Here is a 19,122-nt window from a genome sequence, read left to right as displayed (position 1 = left end):
TACCTGCACTCTTAAAACCAACTGGAGCTCCGGTAAAGGACTCTGTGACTAAAGCTGGATGAGTATCCGTTGATGAGTTTTGTGGACTTCAGAGGTGCCTGGTTATGTAGTAAACTGAGGATGGAAGACGCTGAAATCTTACTGAAGGACTGTGCTGATGTCATTGATCTTCCAGAGGACTTGCCCCTTCAGGGATGCTTCAGAAGATGGATCAATGGTGGCGCAATATGCATTTAAATATAACCAAGTGTTTGTTTTTACTGTATTTGTTGTCTCGATAAAGTTTTTAGCATTGTTACGCGGACAGAAAAATATATGTCTCCAGTTTAAACGGCCGTTAGGCAGCCAGCTAGCGACCACTAGTTATCCATCATCCTGGCCTCTTTTCAACGTTTGCCCACTTGTTAGGACTGTCCTATTATGTGGTTTTCAAACACAAGGTAGGACTTTTATTCAGACTAAGAAGAACATGACAGGACCCATCCTACCGAGGAGGCATCCCTAACTTGGCCCAATTTGTTTACATTTGTATCACTGGCTCAGCTACAAGTTTTCGTTGTAAACAAACTCAGCTGTAACCTGACTGGACAAAATGACAGTGATGGCAATTGAACATGTAAATATGGACCAAAGGTGTCAGATATGGTTTAAATGTGGAACTTTAACTGTAAAGTCACAGTTTTTGAAGATCAAAACTACTTTTAATCCACTGTTAAGTTTTTTTTAAGTAGCTTCAGCAGCACCTCAAACTTCCACATTTCAATGGTTCCTTTTTTAACTACCTGATGACTGATTGCTTACATATTTGCTAGCTTTATGTCATGATTTGCAACAGTGTGTTAAATGTTTCCGTACAGGGGAACTGGTTGACAAAACCAGATAACTTCCTTGACGTCAGTGTTGTAAAGAAAGACCACAAAAAGCTTTAATTCTGAGCTAAAAAATGAATCCACTGATGAAAAATTAAAATGAAATCCATCACATTGAAGTCCTTTGTTCAGTTCATATCGGTGCTGTTCTAAGATAGCAGTCTCTGCTTATCTTCAGCTTAGATAGTGGCGTCTCTAAAGACGAAAATCTATAAAAATGAATGTGTTTTGATATGTACTCTGATACCAAGTGTAAGTATAGTTTGGGGAAAAGGTGCCAAACAGCTGCTTTGGGCTCAGGAGGGGTTTTAATTCAAGAAAACCTGCCTAAGTTCATTTTAGGGTTAACAAACTCATAGTTTCCACATTCATCAAGCTCAATTCTCCTGATCTAAGGCACTTTGACCCGATGATTAGATCAAACATGTGACTTTTGTACGGTGCATGTTCTCCACCCAGTCCTACGTGATTATCTCTATCACTCGGTGCATCACTCATCGCCATAATTCCAAACATGCTTTGAAGAGAGTAATTAGTGTTTCTAGTGATGTTGAGAGGAGCTCCAGTTATCTTCTTAATCAAGTGTAACTTCCCAGAACTTTTTTTTTTTTTTTTTTTTTCTGTCCGAGAACACAAGAGTCAGGAACAGACCTGAATCAATCAGTTTGTTTTTAATGTGATCAGCGTTCTCCGTTTAGTTACAGAAAATTAAAAAAGAATAGACTCTTCTATATGTACAGTCAGCAGCCTCGTGTTTGTGGATGCTGCGTACCCACGTTTTCACTCATTTTTACACATTTTTGTGCTCCGCTGCTCTGTGGTAATGCGGACAAGTGGGTTAAAGCCTTTCTTCGTGCTTCTACACCTTATTTTTCTGACTGCCTGAAGACAAGTGTTTGATTGATCCGGTCATTTAATGGATGATAATGAATCCCCAGCATACGTATTGCAGAAGAGGGCAACTTTTTATTTAAGTTGTTTTGTTTTTTTATTAATTGCAAAAAAGAGACGAAGAAAAAACAGCTAGACCCGCTTGTTATCAGCCATTCTGCTCCAAACACTTAGCACTCGCCAAAAAAACTCCAATCGGCTGATCTGTAGCTTTCAGCCATGGGGCAAAGTCCCTTTTAGTGCACTCACTCTGCAGAGAGACTGCAGCGCAATTATCAACATACTCCATTTTGACTAAATGTGCAGTGACTCCTTTCTAAAAGATCGGGGTATTCTTTTCACCAGTCTTCTACTCTTTTCAAGGTCAGTCGCCTCTTAAATAGGCGACATGGTGATACCCAGGGGTGCTGCTAATTATGGGGGATTCTCATTAGGGTTGGACTATAACCACATTGTCGTTAACACAGAAATCTGTGCCGTCCCATTTAGACAGATTGTCCTGCACTAGTTTACCTTGTAGCCCACATTTTCTCTGTGTGAACACCTTGAAAACTAAACGTGTACGTGATTGAAGCGTTCACAGAGTATGGACGTCTGTTCGTCTTCTTTTCGAGTCAACTGTTGTCAAAAATGTATGAAAGTCTGGGTGATATCCTAGTTTCAGGTACACCTCTGATGCTACCAGCAGCTCAACCCCGCCGGCTCTGTTTCTGCTCCTGCTGCGTCGCTCACCTGTTACAGTATTTAGCGTCCTGAACCATCACATTAGCCATTTAGATTTTTTGAACAACGTTTAACTCATTAGCTCAATTTAAAGCGTCACCTCAGATCCGGTTGTTTTTCGTGCATCCCAACTTTGCTTTATATTGAAAGTGGAACATTTCTGTTGCATGCTGCCACTTCCTGCAGCGGTGCATGCTAACCGCTTTGATACCTCAGCTCATTATCGGTTTCACAATGAGTTAAACGATTCGTGTTACTTTGAAGGCTCATTTAAAAAGAGCTCCTGTTTTTATAGGTGTGTCCTTCTTGAGCTTTTAAGCTCAACCGAGCTAAACCTTTGCAGGATCTATTATCACACACGATGAAATTAAACTGATGGCAGCCTTCTTCTCTTTTTAGTTTGCGTAAGGTAGCAGGATGTGAAACACAGTGGTAGTATTTCCCTGATTCTGAGAGTTTCATCCTGTCTCTTTCCAAGCATCTGTGTTTGAGGCCACACTTAACTTAACATGCCTTAAAGATTATATTCACAGTTTATAAAGCCTGTGCTTGCTGTTAGTATGAAAGTGCACATGATGGGGACTATAGATGGGGAATCGAATAAGTTTAATTTTAATACTGCCTAATTCCTAATGTTTTTAGTAAATAGGTTAGGAATGATGATCCAGATGTCTCTGTGGTTTAAACATCTACAGTGATGATGACAAAGTCTGTGTCAGGCTTCACAAAACAAAACAAGCGTACAAGTAGGCTTGAAGCCCACCAGTGGCCACCAGTTTTGTTTATAATGTCAAACCTGCATGCCGAGCAAACCGGAGACCAAAGGCCACTCAGACAGTATTTAGGCCAGTGACACATTTCCTCTGTACCTCCAGCGTACTGAGGTAAAATGAAGACGGGATGTGATGCGTGTCAGCAGGTGATGGCCTTCCACCCACAAACATTTAGCAGACGCTTCTCCTGCTTTTGGTGTATATCACTTTAACGTAACCACGGTACCCTTCCCAGGACTGATGTTTCACTGCGGACACCAGTCAAAGACGGCTGCTCTGGCTGGATGTGTGCCTTTAACTTTCGGATTAAGTTTGTTGTCCTAGACATGTCTTCATGGCTCGTTTTTGCTGTATACATTTTACAAATTTGCTTCCTGACCGCCAGTTAAAAGCTTCCACATTGAAGACCGGATGGGCAGATTTTAGTATCTAATATCCAGTTTTATGGCTTAATAAATGATTATTTCCTGGGTCTTTACATCCAATTTAAACCCACTTATGTAAGCTTCAAATTGCCTCTTGCTGCGTCCATCTTCATACTCGGATGTTTGAGGTTATTGCTCATTTCAGTCTGACTCATTTGCTTCTTACATTACCAGAAACGGAGAGGAAATGTAACTTGTTAGGGGATTATCCCTGGGAGTAGGAACGTTTGAAGAGTGCAAATGGACTGTAATGGTATGAGACATGATGTGACACAAATATGGAAACAAGAAGTCACTGGGGAGAGCAATCTTCAAAAAAACGACGCCCGTGCATGACGCATTTCATCTCCAAATCTTTGCCTGACTGAACAAACTGTCTCTGCAGGACTGAAAACTCCTTTTCATTGGTTATCTTAACAGCTTGTAACTTCACGTGTAGCCATTGTCACTGACTCTGCTTTTCACTTTCTCCGGAGACATTGTTCCTGTAATTCACTTTCAGCACCTGTCAGGAAGTGATACAAAACACAGCTTCCATGTGGTCTTAGGGTTAGTATAATTCTGCATTTTAGTACTTAACATGGCAGATATTTGGCAGCTAATAAACCAGGGTACATGGCCGAGTACTAGATTAGAAAATGTATCTTTATATCGTGTTAAGAAGAAGTTATGACCATAAACTAACCAGAGTTATTTTTAGCTAAAATATTTGGATATTTTCAAGTGGTGTTTGGATAAAAGGTGTTTGAGTTGTACTGTAGCCAATGAAGCTGTCATCACTGAAGTTATATGTTGCTGGATTATGAAAATAATCCCAATTTAAAACAAAAATTAAGAGTTTTCCAGAGGTAAGTTTGGCCCGATGTGGCAGCTTTCAGTTTTGTATAACAGGATAAGAGCGAAAAATTCACTCACTTTATTTTACTTTATTTTATTTTGTTATTTTGCTGTATTGAAATCGAGCAAGAACAATATGCTCACGTTTAACAACAAAACTAATTGTGCACAAAGTTTTGGCAAATAAGTTGGATCCTGTTTGCCTGAGAGTTGGTTCACGAGCTTGTTTAATAAATTGGAACCTTGCTTCCAACATTGTCTGCACTCTTCCTCCCCGTCTGGCACAGGCCCTCTTCCTGTTCTCAGTTCCTGAGGATGTGCATGTTCGTTTAGCAATTTATAGTCCGTAATTCAGAGGTGACACCGGATACACCTTCAGTAATGTTGGCACAGGAACCACTCTCATAACTTAAAGGGTCTTGGTTCTGGTAAAGTGCCTTTTCCCCCCTAGTTTGTTGCATTGCAACCTATAAAGTACTGGGGTGTGTTTTGGGGTGTTTCTGTAATGAACCTACACAAAATAATACAAACTGAAGAGGGTTATAATCTTGGAATAAAAACCTTAAAAATATTGTGTGCATAAGCATGCACGCCCTTTACCTGACTCCCGCCCTCTGGTATTCGCATACCATCTGGGACGAGCCCACAACCGACATGATTTCAAATGGGGCTATTTTTTCTAAAACTCGTGTGATTGGATGAAGAATCTGTCCGTCATCTTGACTGACACGCCACTGCAGCCACTCCCAATGACTCAACCCGTGACGTAGCTCAGAGCTTACCTGACTCCCACCCTCTGGAGCATGAATGGGCGGCCATAACGCGGCCATAACGCCGCCCATTCATCCAAAGTCCCACCCAGCGATTAATGATCGGCTCTGATTATTTTCTAATCGGACGAAACACATATGACTCCCAGGCTCCTCAGATGGTTGTGAGGAAAGGGAACGCCCCCACGTGTAGTTGGTGAACGCAGCCAGATGACGTGAGTCAGGTTAGCACGCCCTAAAGGTTCAGCCAGTTGACGTCAAAAGTTACATAATTAGGCTAGTTTAATTAATTAAAGCCGTGTGCAATCAAAGTGCAACGAGGAGCAATATCTCAGAGGGATTGTAGGTCGTGTAGCTCCGGTTATTTCTCAACCTCAGTATGTGTATAAAAGAAAATATATCTCAAATAGAATGGTTATTGAAATTGTTTAAATGATTTATTTTTTGTACTTTACTCCCAAATTTTCCATAAGGTTATCTATTATAATAGAAGTTTCGGGATGTTGAAGAGTGTCTGTTGTGCACTGCGGAGGAAAGAAGCAAAAGGATTTAACAGCTTAACCTCCTGAGACCCGGGCTTTTGTTTGATGTGCATTTTTTATGTCTCCTTACTATTTGGGATTAGTAGGACCTAATTTTAGTTGAAATTAAATTTTAGCTTTCTATGTGCTCTTGAACTATGTCAAAACCAATGCCCTCATATGAGGACAATGGGTCTATTTTTGCATATACATTTTTTCCTTGCTATTTGGGATCAGAAGGACCCAATTAGCCTAAAAATGAAATTTTAGCTTTCTACAATAAGTGGTTATCTCAAAAATCAATGTCCACGTATGAGGACAATGGGTCGATCTTGGTATATGACAGACATAGACACCATTGGTTAAAAAGTACAAAACTGTTTATTTTAATAGGTAAATATCAATATGTATCACATCAAATGGAAACAGCTATTCATTTAAAGCCCTTAACATGGCTTTACAAAAATAAAATCGTATAGTCATGCGAATCAGAACCACAAAACACTTAACAGTAGAATTCATTTCAAGTTTCCAACAAACTGTATGTATCCAAACTTTGAGTGATTACTAAACTTTTAGTGAACGTCCTAGCATCATCCATGTTTCAAGAGAGCTGAAAAAAGCCAGTGTGAAAAGCTGCAAAGCAGTTGCGTTCACTCGTCAAACAGAGGTAAACATTATGTCATGCATTGCACACAGGATTTCCCAGTGCAGCCTTTCATTCTGCACCGCATTGGGTTTTTCAGAGGAACCATGTCTGGAAGATGGGCAGCAGTGGATCGCAGACATGGGAGATTGGAGCAACACAAGATTTTTTCTCAGGAGATTTTCATTTCCCACGTCACACTTGCTGAGGAATACCTGAGCCACTACCATGCGAAACTCCAGAAACTGCATGGTCGCTTTCCTTGGTGTGCCACTTTCTTTGCGATCCTTGCGGTACAGGATCCAGCTGTTGGCCAGTGCCAGGTCGGTGAAGTGCATTAGCATGCGAAGAGTCCACTTCTTTGTTCGGACACTCATTCTGTAGTAGCTGATCATGTCAACACCTCCCATATTTGTATTGTATTCGCGCACAACACTCGGCCTTGTGACAGTGACATATTTTTTGTCCTTCTTGGACCACTGCCGGCATTTGTCTTCTGGCTGCTCTGCATAGACAGTGGAGAGCATCATCACTGGCTTATTGTCGTACCACTTCACCACACACACTTTCCCATCTTCCCTGGTTACTGCAGCAGAGGTACCTCTTCCTTGGATTTTCAAGGTTTTGTCATCTGGTAGCTTTCTCACTGCTTGTGGGACACGGTTCTTCATCACAGTGCCAGTAAGATAGATGTCATTCTTCAGCATAGTATCCACTGCTGCAGTGGAGGTGAAGAAGCGATCACAGTACACTTTTGTGCCGGCAGTCAGGGTTTCAGACAGACGTTTGATGACGAGCGATGCTAGACATCAAGATTGCTGTTCCAAAGAAGTGATACATCTCATCCACTGATGTGTTGAGAAATTTCCCAGTGTTAACGAGTGACATGGCATTTGTGCAGTCAGCGACTAGTTTCATCAACTCTGAGTCGATGTACTGCTCCACATAATTCAGTGGCTGCCAACTTGCCCGATCATCTTTCACAGTGTCATCTTCAGCTTCGAAGTGGACTAAGTTTGGTTTAAATGGAGTATATCTCCAGCGCTGTCCACGTCCAGCAATCCTAGATTTCGGCCTGGGCTGCCCATGTCCGTGCTCTTCCAAATCCAGCTCTAATAAGAAAGACAGAACACAGTTTATTTATTATGCAGTCGGGATTGTTAACGTTAAAGTGGCTGATTGAGTTGAGAGATTGTGATGATAATAAGAAGAAGAACAATAATAATAATTATAAATATTTTTTAGCTCACCATCATTCTCAATACGTTTACGGCCATGTTCATTCTCAGAGTCTTCGGCTGCATTAGGTGCATCAGGTATGTATTCTTCATCTGAATCATCTCCAGGTGCTGGATCATCAGAGTCAGACTGCTGTTCTTCCATTAGCTCAGCTACATGCATATCAACTTCATCTTCATCATCTTACAGTTCCTCAACATCAGAATTCTCTACAATTGCCATGAGCAATTCTTCTGCCCTTGACAATGACAGCTTTCCTATAATAACAGCATGACAGAATAAAGTCCAAATCAAAATCTGTACCAGACATAGAGGATGCAAGTATACATGTATGATGCAGACTAGCTATCTAGCTTGCTTGGTAGCTCTAACTGTAGAACTGTAGCTAACTGTGGCTACTATAGCTAACTGTATTGCAACTGCAAACTATGAAATTGTGAAGTAGGCATATAGGAAACCTTTATGTTAGCAAATGTGCCACTTAAATTAACTAAATAACAATAACAACTTATTTACAACTGTAATCTCTTCTGAATCTTCCCGACTTTAGCTAACCACATGGTGAAATAATATAATGGTGCAATTGATCGTGATCATCCCAATGTCCTCATATGGGGACGTGGCATTTATTGAGTCTCTAGCCTGCTATTTTTAATAAAATGTGTCAAATTTTCATATCATATGAAACTAGAGATATTATTCTACACAAATACATGGAATTCATTTATGAAATATAAATATAACATTACCTTTCTGCTGTTTCTTTCGGGAGCTGCTATAAAAGTCTTTCGGCGATATCCCAACCATTTTGTGTTGTACTGAAATAGGTGTAATGTTGTAATAACACCACAAGGTGGCGCGGGCAGTGTCCCTGAATGTGGTCAACAGGTCAATGTTAAAAAAAAAAGAGTATTGTGTTCCTGAGAGGCAAAAATGTAATGTCCTCATATGAGGACGCAGGGTCTCAGGAGGTTAAGATACTTCCTCATCACATTTGCATTTTATTGTAAACAAAGCCGCTGGGTCTGTGTGTTCTTCTCCCTGCTGACCAACTCTTTTAAGTCCACCCCTCGTCACCCTACAAGCTTTGTGGAGTCCTCTTGTGATCCTGGATATTATCCTCTTTATGCTCTTTATTTATTTATGATACGATGTGATCTGTAATACTCCTGAGACCGGGATTCATCAGTAATCTTCTTGGCTCCCTGTAATTGCTTCCATTTGTTGCAGCTTTCCCCCTTTCCACAGAAAGCTGAGAAACAACATCTATCACGGCTAAATTGTCTGGCTGTGGAAATTGATCCATTGAAAATTGATCTATTCCAATTAGATTCCACTTATCGACAATTTAATCACGTGTTCATCCAAGTGGTTGCTTTAATAGTCTTAGTCGGGCAAAGCAAAGCAAAGCTTGATCTGTTGTTTTGCTTTGAAAGCATGCCGATTACTTTAGAGAAAATGAATGTTAGCGACTGTTGAGCCGAATCCTTCCTCGAACAGGCAGAGCGATGATGGTTACGTTGGTAGAATACCGTTATGAGCAATGCCAGTTACAGCCACAGCCATCAGCATTTGTTCAGATTTAACACAGAAGCATGAATCAAGCTTAAAGTTTCTAGCTGGAATGATCTGTAGAGCTGTTACTGTAAGGAAAAACTAATCAAGGCTGTCATAACAGTTGCTCCAAACAGAGAATTATCACCACTTTGTGTTTCCACTGAGTTTACTCCATCTACAATTGTTTTGGTGTCTGGCCCACAGACACTATGAGTTAATCTGTTCTCACCTCTCTCATGAACTTGCCTGAAAATGTATATTTTTGGTTAGAGGACGGTGTGAGGTTAGTGGAAGAAGTTGGTGTTTGGTCACAGTCTGTGTTTTTGTTGCTAACTCTTTATTTAGTTCTTGAATTGGGAGGAAAAAAGGGGTGAAAAACGTGTTTCAGACAGAAGGAAACATTTAATGAATGTCCTTCGAGATCAATAAAGTATCTATCCATCTGTCTTTCTGTCTATCTATCTAGATGATGAAATGTTCCTAATAATGAAACGGTGTCTGAGGACCCTGAGGGTTGCCGGCTGTTCTGAACATGAACATTCAGACATTAAAAAAAAAAAAAGATGTGTCATGATTTATTCGATGCTATGTGTTGTTTTATCTCATCAATAGTCAAAAATCCCAAAATATCTATGTTTTTGTGATCTAAAACACTTGTTTTTGATTGGTCATGCGAACGGTCATCGATTAATTCTTTTTGTTCTGCTTAAATGAATAATAAACTGATACTTCCAGGCTAATTCATACAGACTGCAGTGTTTTTTTTGTTAATGTCTGGATTGAATTTGGCATTTTTGTAATATATTTTCCAAACTGTTTATCAGCCACTCGTCTTTAAGTTTTGATTACTTTGAGTGCGAGGGCGTGAGTCACAGCGCAAAGAGAAGTGACCTTTAGTACATGGAGTCAGAATGACAAGTAGCTGTTGATAATGAGAGATTCCTTTCTATTTTCAGGTTGTGCGCATTGAAGTGTCTTTGTCAGTGAGCGCATGTTTGTCTTTCTCCATCACCGTGTTACAGACGGTTTGTTTAGAAAATGACCAGGAGAAAAGAACACTCACCCGGAGGACTCTGCGTTAGGTCGCTGATCTGTGCGTGTTGTCTTTTTTTTCTGCCCTACAAAAAAGCGTGACGACCAGGAAAAAAGCGAGTCGGTCAGTTCAAGTTCCTCTGCGAATACTGATGATGACTGTCGATATTTAGTGGGCAGACTCCAGCTCAGAGGGCCTCTCGCTCTGTCGCCGGCCTCGGGCTATTTATGGCGCTCTTGTCTTTGCACCATATCGCTGTTAGGCCCTCATTCTCATTTGCTGTGACATCCTCTTATATTCGTCTGACTTTTGCCATGTGGTCCTCATAAATACCTCTTTGGTAGTTACAGCCTACACAAACGCAGGATGTATACCAAGGAAAATCTACTCAGAAAGCATGAATCATACACAAAGATCTTTCAAATTGATTTCCAAAAAGATTTGAAAATGGATATAATTTCCTTTTCGTTTGATTCCATAATTCACCAGCGACTCAGCGTTAACTAAGAAAAATAACTTATAGATGACTGTACTTACCCTGCTAAATTATGTGAACGTTACTTTTTAATTATGCATTAATCTCCTTGTGCAAAAACATCAATTCCAAGGATTCCTTTTGTGTAACATTGATATGTCCAAAAACTCCAACTGTGTGTCTGGCAGGTACATTTTTAGTGTGGTTGGAAAGCTGGTGTGTACCTTTCCTCGTGCCTTACTGAGGATGTCGGATCAAACAAGCTCCACGGTGAGATTTAAGAGTTGAAGTAGGAGAAGTAGATCGGTAAGAAAAGGGCAGGCCCCTAACTGTAAATTATCTAACCCGTTAGTCGAGACATTCCTGAGTTGAATCTCATTTCTTCAGAGTAAAGAATGCTCCATTATACACAAAGATCTGATGAATAAGACAATAGTAAAGTACTTATTTCTGTTTAAAGCTGACAGTTATTTCTGCTATTTATTAATCCTATCCGTCTGTAAAACTAAAGAAAACACACATCCCATCAAAGGTCTTTTACATAGTACAAGAAATGTGAATACTTTCCATTTTCCCAATCAGCCTGATGTAGGAGTGCACAGATGGCTGTTACCAGAAATCTTCAGAAAGCATGCTATACATAATTAATTTTCATTTATTCCCTTTTCCTTTGTTTGAGGTTTTATCTGCTGCAGAAAACTGCCACCACCTCCAGCGAATCTCTTTGAACCAACCTATGACAGTTGTTCACCAGCAGCGGACGGGAACACTCATACTGTATTACCTCAGATTGAGGCCCGGGGCCATTATTTACCTCAAGGGCTTAGGGTATCAGGAATGCATAGAGGCTGGCCCTCATTTCCTGTATTGGAAGCTGGCCTTTTATTCTCATTGTTAATGGTGTGATTAGTCATATTTTTCTAGAAGTGCTAATATTAATGCATCAAAACAAAAGCTGGACCAGCTGCACAAGAACACTCCCGCTCCTCATCTCCGCAACATGTTTGTTCATATGTTAGTCAACCGGAAGTTTACCCACTCCTATAGCAAGCCCCGTAATCAGGACAGGTGGGCGAAACCCCACCGGCCCCTCTTTATCCTCTTTTGTTGTGGATCACACATCGAGACTACACTGTGTGCCAGAGAGCTAAAAAATGAAGAAGGAAAAAGGCAAACAAACATTTAGCTTGACAAGCCATTACTCTACTCGTAACGCTTCCTGCACTGTATCAAATTAAAATCCAGGATAGGAAGAAACCCTGTTTTGTTTTGTTTTGTTTTGTTTTGTTTTGCAGAGCTCTTGTTGTGACAGATGGGGACACGTACTGTATGCAACAGCTTACCAGACTGTGTTGAGGGCCGGCCTCTAATTTGATTTGTGTCAACTCCACCCCTAACTATTATAAAAAGCTCCGCTTTAATTGAACCCTGGCTTTGTTTTGAGAAAATGCACTATATTTATCTTTTCTTTTAATCCGTGTCTGCTTGCATGTTTTAAATATCTTTCTTTGTCCGTGTGTGGCTTTTTTGCATGTGCTTTATAGATAAATTGGATTTATCTTGTATTTGGTTGAAATGTGTCACGCATTTTGATTGGAACCGCAGCTATTGTTAAGCAAAGAGGGAGAGAAATGGCACAAACCACAGGAGGATCACACAAAGTTTATTTTAAAGCTGAAGCTTGATACTTAAACCACTTCCACTGGTGGCCTCTATTTTTTTAAAGTTGCTTAACAGGAAACTGATGCACAGAGAGGGAACATGCACCAAAGGGCCTGAGCCAGGCTGGACAACAGGCCAGCTGCAGCGAGGGGCCGAAGCCTCCGTATGTGCGCCGCCAGGTAGCTCAGCACCACCGTGCACGACAGAAAGCGTTTACAGTTGATCACGACCTATTTGAAACATTAGAGTAAGAGATTAGCTTTGACCTGGTGTGACCCCAGGTTTGAACTCTCTCTGCTGTGCTTCCTATCTGCTATCACTCGCACGCAGCAGTCATCAATATGAGCCTACGTCGGCTTTGCATGTCCCGTCCTGTTGATCTCTTTGGCATTAGTTACTTTGGAAAGGGTTATTGCTGCAATGCACTAAAGGTTAATGGAAATTCCACAAACTGAGCTCTCAAAGATTAGATTACACTTTGATAGATTGAGGACACATGGAAAGTCAAACTAGAGTTAATTTATATTAACACACCAGGACGTACACACCAAGAAAGAAGTACCCTACATAGAAATATGGTGCCATTTCTGCAGACCAACATGTTGCACTTTACCCCCAATAAAAGTTGCACCTGCCATCCTACACACACACACACACACACACACACTTCATCTTTCTCTGGTCGGGAGGATGTGCTTGTTTTCGGTGTTTTCAATTAAATGCAGCCAAGAATTTCTCTGAGGCTGCGGCTACACGAAAACGTTTTTCACTGTAAACGATACTTTTTCTTATCGTTTCGCTGTCGCGGCCACACGGAGCCGGCGTTCCCACTACCCCAAAACGATAGTTTTTGAGAACGGGTTCCAGAGTGGGAAAGTTTGAAAACGAGGTCATTTCGTTTCCATTATTACAGCGAAAACGTTTTTGCGTCAGTCAAACGTTGACGCTGTGAGTCTTCTCTATTGTCTCACAGCGTGGCGTGACACAGTGACGTGTGTACTGCATCGTTTCATCGTTTTCATCCGTTTTCGTCTGGACCTGAGTCTTCACAGCAGCGTTGCCGTGTGGTTGCAAGAATTTTTGTACCCGTTTAAAAAAAAAAAAAAAAAACTTGTTTCGTTTCCGTGTAGCCGTAGCCTTAGTTTTGCTCTCAGCTGCACACAGAGTGCAGTTACCATGACCTTGACCCATGTACGATATTTGCAGTTCGCTGATGCTCCTTTAACATTTTGCTTTTAATTCTTGTCGGCAGGTAGTATTACTTCAGTCTGAAGAATTATAACCAGCCATCAGTCGGCTGTCGTTAGGGCTGGGCGGTATACTGTTAAAAAACCGTGATCTCGGTTCACACCTACACAAGGTTCGCTTTTTGATGAGAGACGGTTTTGTTCTGTTTTTTTTTTTTTTTTTTTTTTTTTTTTTTTTTCCTTCATAACGAGCCGCGTAACACTTCAATTTGTGATGCCACATTTCCCACGCCCGCCAGTCGGACGGGGATTCGGCGCTGGGCTCTTCCCTCTTCGCTCGCCGCTACTGAGGGAATCCTTGTTAGTTTCTTTTCCTCCGCTTAGTAATATGCTTAAATTCAGCGGGTTGTCTCGTCTGATCTGAGGTCGTAGTCGAATGCCGACCTCCACTCCGCTGGGAGTCCCGGGGGTGGAGGTCTTGTGTGGCTCCCTCCCGGAGGAGGGAGGCTCACGGATCTCTGGGTAGAGTCGGGATGCCCCGACGCGCCGAGGGACGTTGCCCGAAGGGCAGCGTCCTCCAGTCGCTCCGGAGCAACCCCCACCACCCCAATCCCCCACTGGAGCGGCCCACCCCCGCACCTGGCCCTTGAGCGCACGCGTAACGCGGGCAGCGCGGAGACTGTGAGGTCCACCGGCAGCCGCGCCCGACTCATGCAGGGCCAGACGGGAATGGCGCCCCTCCCCGGCCCCGGAGGGTCGGAGAAGGAGGGAGAGAGGAAGGGGGCCGACGGAGCAGTCGGAGGAGCTGCGCCGGGCAGGTCCACACGTCGCACCGGGCTTTCCCAGAAGTCTGCACTTAGGGGGACGAAGGCGAGCCGAAGCTGGGCATGAACTTCATATAGTTCATTGCAGTTCATTTTAGAAGTAAATGGGTCTTCTGTGCTTTTTTATTTTTTTATTTTATAGGTGTTCTGGCTAACAGAATGTGTGAATAATCTGTTCTAGGTAAACTTCATGGAGGTTATAGCCATGGACATTGTGCACATTACCAAAACAGCCTTGGCCGTATTAGTCATGCTGTATTTTATGTTAAATATTTTTGTTAAGCAAACTGAATATTAGCAGAAATTGACTTTGGATTTGAGTTAAATAAAGATTTAAATTTGTTTAAAAAAAACGTGCAGAAAACCGTGATATCATTTTTTATCAAAAAACCCGTGATACTCATTTTTTCCAGAACCGCCCAGCCCTAGCTGTCGTAGTACTTTAATAGTCCATTAACTGTCTAATCATTTCATTTGTAAAACCTTTTTCTTTTTTTTTTTAACCTCTAATTATCAACATTAAAGTGTTATTTGGCATCAGGCATTAACTTTTAAGGGGGGGTATCTAAAAACAAAGGCACTTTGGACCAGGAAAGGAAGATTCCTGTGAGTCTTAGACTGTCATTCATCTGGAGGACTAGAAGCCAGGAAGGAAAGGTGGAACGTTTGTGAAACGAGGCCAAACACAATAATGAAGGAAGCCGAACAAACAGACATTCCATTGTTGGTCGACTCTTTTATTTTATTTTCTATTTAACCTTTATTTAAGCAGGCCAGTCATTGTGAACGAGCTCTTATTGACAGTGACGGCCTGGCACTCCTTGGCTCACACAGCTTCCAGCATCTGAGTGCTCGGCCATCTCGTCTGTTGTTGCCGAACACTGAAAGGGATGAGTCTTTTGTTATCAGCAGACTGCTAATATCTCAGCAGCACAGCCAGCAGTTTATTGATAAACCAGATTCAGTTGTTGGTTCTAAAAGGATCCTCCTTCGTCAATTTATTTTGTAAAAGCTGAATATTAAGGTGCTAATTAAACCACCATAAACAAATTATACTAATTGTGTTTCAGATGACATGACAAATGTAGAAATGTGTGTTTTTATACTTGCGTAGCTTTATAGTGCGTACACTGTTTGTTTCTTTTACGTTTGGCTCCAGTCTTGTTTCCATGCAAAATGAATGACGACAACAACAACTTTTCCTTATCGAGGTGACTGAGAGGTCTTTGTGTCAAGTTCTGTTGCTGAGTGCAACGTCCTTACTTCCTAATCTTACTACGAAATGTGAATTTTAGGCTCTTTAAACAACTCCTACTTTGGTATCCAGTATGGCTTGATATGGATAACACACACAGCATCTGAACATCCATTATTACTTGAGCTACCGTAGAATGTTATCTCACATTAACATACCAGCAATTTGTAGGAGTGGTGTTCTGGATGTGCCTCGCAGAACTTTATTAGTGCCAAGTAGTACTATTTGAGTCCTCATTTCACTGCGTTCACTGAACAGGAGAACGGCAAACACGCATGCAGTAACACGCCTTCGTGAATAAGAGGTTTAAGTATGAGAACTCTAAGCCGGAGGATGGAAAATTACAATAGAGCACAAATTCTATTAACAAATGAAATCTCTGAAAACATCTATTACACTTAAAGAGATGCGAGTCTGGTTTCTTTGCTGGTAATTGCATCAGTCCCACATGTTTCTGCTCAGTGAGGTGGAGAAAAACGCATAATGGGTCAGTGTCCGTTTCAGGTCAGAATGCTGAACTCGTGCAGAATAGTCATTCAGGATGTTTATCTACACGTGGAGCGACGAGGCTCCGGAGCTTCTGCAGCGAATTGACTTCTGTGTTGGATGCAAGACATACAAACCGGTTTTCCACGATTAAGATTGAAGATTAGAGCAATCTCTTTACCCCTGAGAGTATCCTGGACAGGAGCTGATTGAGTTTGCTATCAGTGATCAATGCTAATGCATGCATTAAATGCAATACAGAGTCTCCTGTTCTCTGGGCGAATCGACAGTCTTTTGTCAAGGACAATGTAAATTTGGTCAATCTCCTTTTCAGGGGAGTGGTAGGTTGTGTTTTTAAGTGGATAACAGTAACCAAAAAGCCTGATTAATTATGACACTGTACACATCATGGAGTGAACTTAACTTTGTACACAGAAGACAGCTTGGTGGTGGGCCAGCCAACATCCTGTGAAGGTGTGTGAAATGTGACTTCATTTCATCACACTGTGGATGTATGTAATTACTGTTTATGGTATTAGCATGAACTGAGATTGTGAGCTCCGTTGTTGTGTCAGCATTTGGTTTAATCCCTCAACCGACTTATTACACAATGGCTTCCTGTACAGACCTCAACATGTGTGTTTTTTCTATGTACTGAAGCTCCTATTCCTGGTTTAAATGGCCCCATTTATTTATACGAATAGTTAATGCTGTTGTGTTAATTAGAAATGTGCATCTTACAGTTGGAATTCCCTACAACTAAACGTACGGTATCAGTCATTTTTATCCTTAAATATTAGAAATAAAGTTGTAAAATTCAGAGGTTTCTTTGTGGGTGTCCTGATTCCAGAAACAAACGACCTTATTGAATCCTGGTAATGTCATCTTCATCCTGAGTAAATTGGTTAAACATAATTTGGTTACTCCCAGGTTCTCTGATAAGAGCTCTGAATGTCAACAGGGATTTTCCAGGTATGTTACAGGATGGAAGATAAGGCCAATATCTAATTTTGTCATGCATTATGTTGTGTACGGCACTTTGGACAGCTGGTTTTTAAATGGCCTTTAGAAATAAAGTGCCGCAGTAAAGTAAGAATAGAGAGTAGTGATGCCCACACGTACTTTCAACCACTTGTATTGTAAATATTCTACATAATACGACAAAAAATGGTCAGCAGTGCGTTTGGCTACTCTGTCATCAGTTGTCATGTGCATTAGCTACACTGAGTGCTTCTCTCCTGTTAGCAGGCTCCTTTACTGACTGCTGGTTATATTGTTTTTTATTTTCTAATCATTTCCCACAACCTGAGGGAATGTTTTGAAACGCTTTGACCAAAACCAACAGTCCAAAACTGGACTAACTCGCATGTGAGGATCTGTACCACGAAGAGTTAGGCTTTGCTCAGAATTAAAGGCGGGGTAGGGGATCTTTTTCTGGAACATTTTTTTACATATTACTTGAAATACTCTTCACACCCCCATTGCAACCAATTAATTAAAAGTTTTGACACAAATATGAAAAGTTTTAGTGGCCTCTAGAACAGACAATCTAGGAAAAACAGTATCCAATCATACTGAACGGACCGTTAACAATGATTGGATTCTGATGCCGTCTATCAAACTGCAATCTGCTCCTCCCTCCCCCTCCTCCCCCCTGTGCGCGTACCCTGCTCCGTGAACGAAGCTTGGCAGGAAGCTAAACTAGAGCCAGCTTGGCTAGCACCTAGCATTATTAAACGTATAGTTAGCATAAACTAAATACTAAATACTAAATACGGCAACGATCGATGCTTGCTGTCAGAACAGCGCTCGTGCACCTTCGTGCTCGTTCATGTACTCTAGAGGCGTGCCTTCGGGGGGAAAGTGAAGAAAAGGGTTGGGACTTTTTACCGGTGCATTTTCAAAATGCAGCTTCACTGGACTCAAAATCCAGGATCTCCTACCCTACCTTTAACAGTGATTCTGACTGGCGTCATCGTGGCTGCTTTTCTATAGACTGCACGGTGTTTAGTTGGAGAAAGCTCAACTGTGGAGGGAGCTGAGATCACATTTGATACCATCAATCGATGAGCGTCAGCAGCTCTAGCAGAACATTATCTAGTTTAAATACATTAGTAGTTAACATTTAATCAGTCCAGCCACAACGGGCTTTTGAGCTTCCATAAGATGACACAAACTAGTTTTTTCTAGTTTTGTTGACTCGCCACTCGTTTGACTTGTTTTCAGGTTGAACTCTCCTCGGCTCCCGTCAGCCTTCTTCCTTCCCAACCGTTGTTCCCCATTGGCTGCTGTCCCCAGAGGGTGGAGATAAGCATGGGGTAAGAGAGCTGAGAGCAGACACTAAGACAACACAAGCTGAGGAGGCCCACTCACCTGCACAGGTAAGAGCTCACACTGCGCACCCTCATCAGATAAATACAAACACTGGGGTGACCGAGCCTTTTCTGTCGCTGCCCTTGGGCTCTGGAATAAGCTCCCCGTTGAGCTGCGTCTTATTTCTGAGCTGGGCCTCTTCAAATCTAGGCTAAAAATCGACTTATTTACGATTGCTTTTGATACCCAGTAGTATGATGATACTTTTATCTTATTTTATCTTATTCGATTTTGTTGTATTTTATTGCTTTCACTGTTCTTTTATTGTTTTTATTTGTTTTTAATTTTTCTTCTCTTTATTTATTGCCTGCTATAAAGCACTTTGGTACATGGAAAGGATTGTCTGTAAAGGGCTGTATAAATAAAGTACATCTACATTTACATCACTGTTGCTCTGCGTGCATCATTTGATCAGGTAGTATTAGTGTACTACCGAGACATAAATTCCCTCATATTTTAACACTGACATTTGTATGAATTATAGCTTATTTTGAAGTCTGAAATATTAATGTAGAAAGATGATTAAGTTCAGAACAAGAACACCTCCAGAATTACCTCGTTATGTGGTGTTTAAAA

At 41.4% G+C, this 19,122-nt stretch overlaps 1 protein-coding gene across 1 annotated transcript in view; it reads left to right on the top strand.

The window, feature by feature from the left end:
• b3gnt2b (UDP-GlcNAc:betaGal beta-1,3-N-acetylglucosaminyltransferase 2b) overlaps positions 1 to 19,122 on the top strand; it is a 30,506-nt gene that overhangs the window by 2,333 nt on the left and 9,051 nt on the right. Inside the window, exon 2 of the mRNA XM_075480467.1 lies at positions 18,400 to 18,554. The gene's annotated coding sequence lies outside the window, so the exon portion shown is untranslated. The remainder of the gene's footprint in view (positions 1 to 18,399; positions 18,555 to 19,122) is intronic.

Source organism: Odontesthes bonariensis, chromosome 2 (assembly GCF_027942865.1).
Source record: "Odontesthes bonariensis isolate fOdoBon6 chromosome 2, fOdoBon6.hap1, whole genome shotgun sequence".
In the NCBI taxonomy this organism is placed as follows: domain Eukaryota; kingdom Metazoa; phylum Chordata; class Actinopteri; order Atheriniformes; family Atherinopsidae; genus Odontesthes; species Odontesthes bonariensis.
The sequence above is the reverse complement of the archived record's forward strand: the minus strand, read 5'-3'. Positions and strand labels throughout refer to the sequence as shown.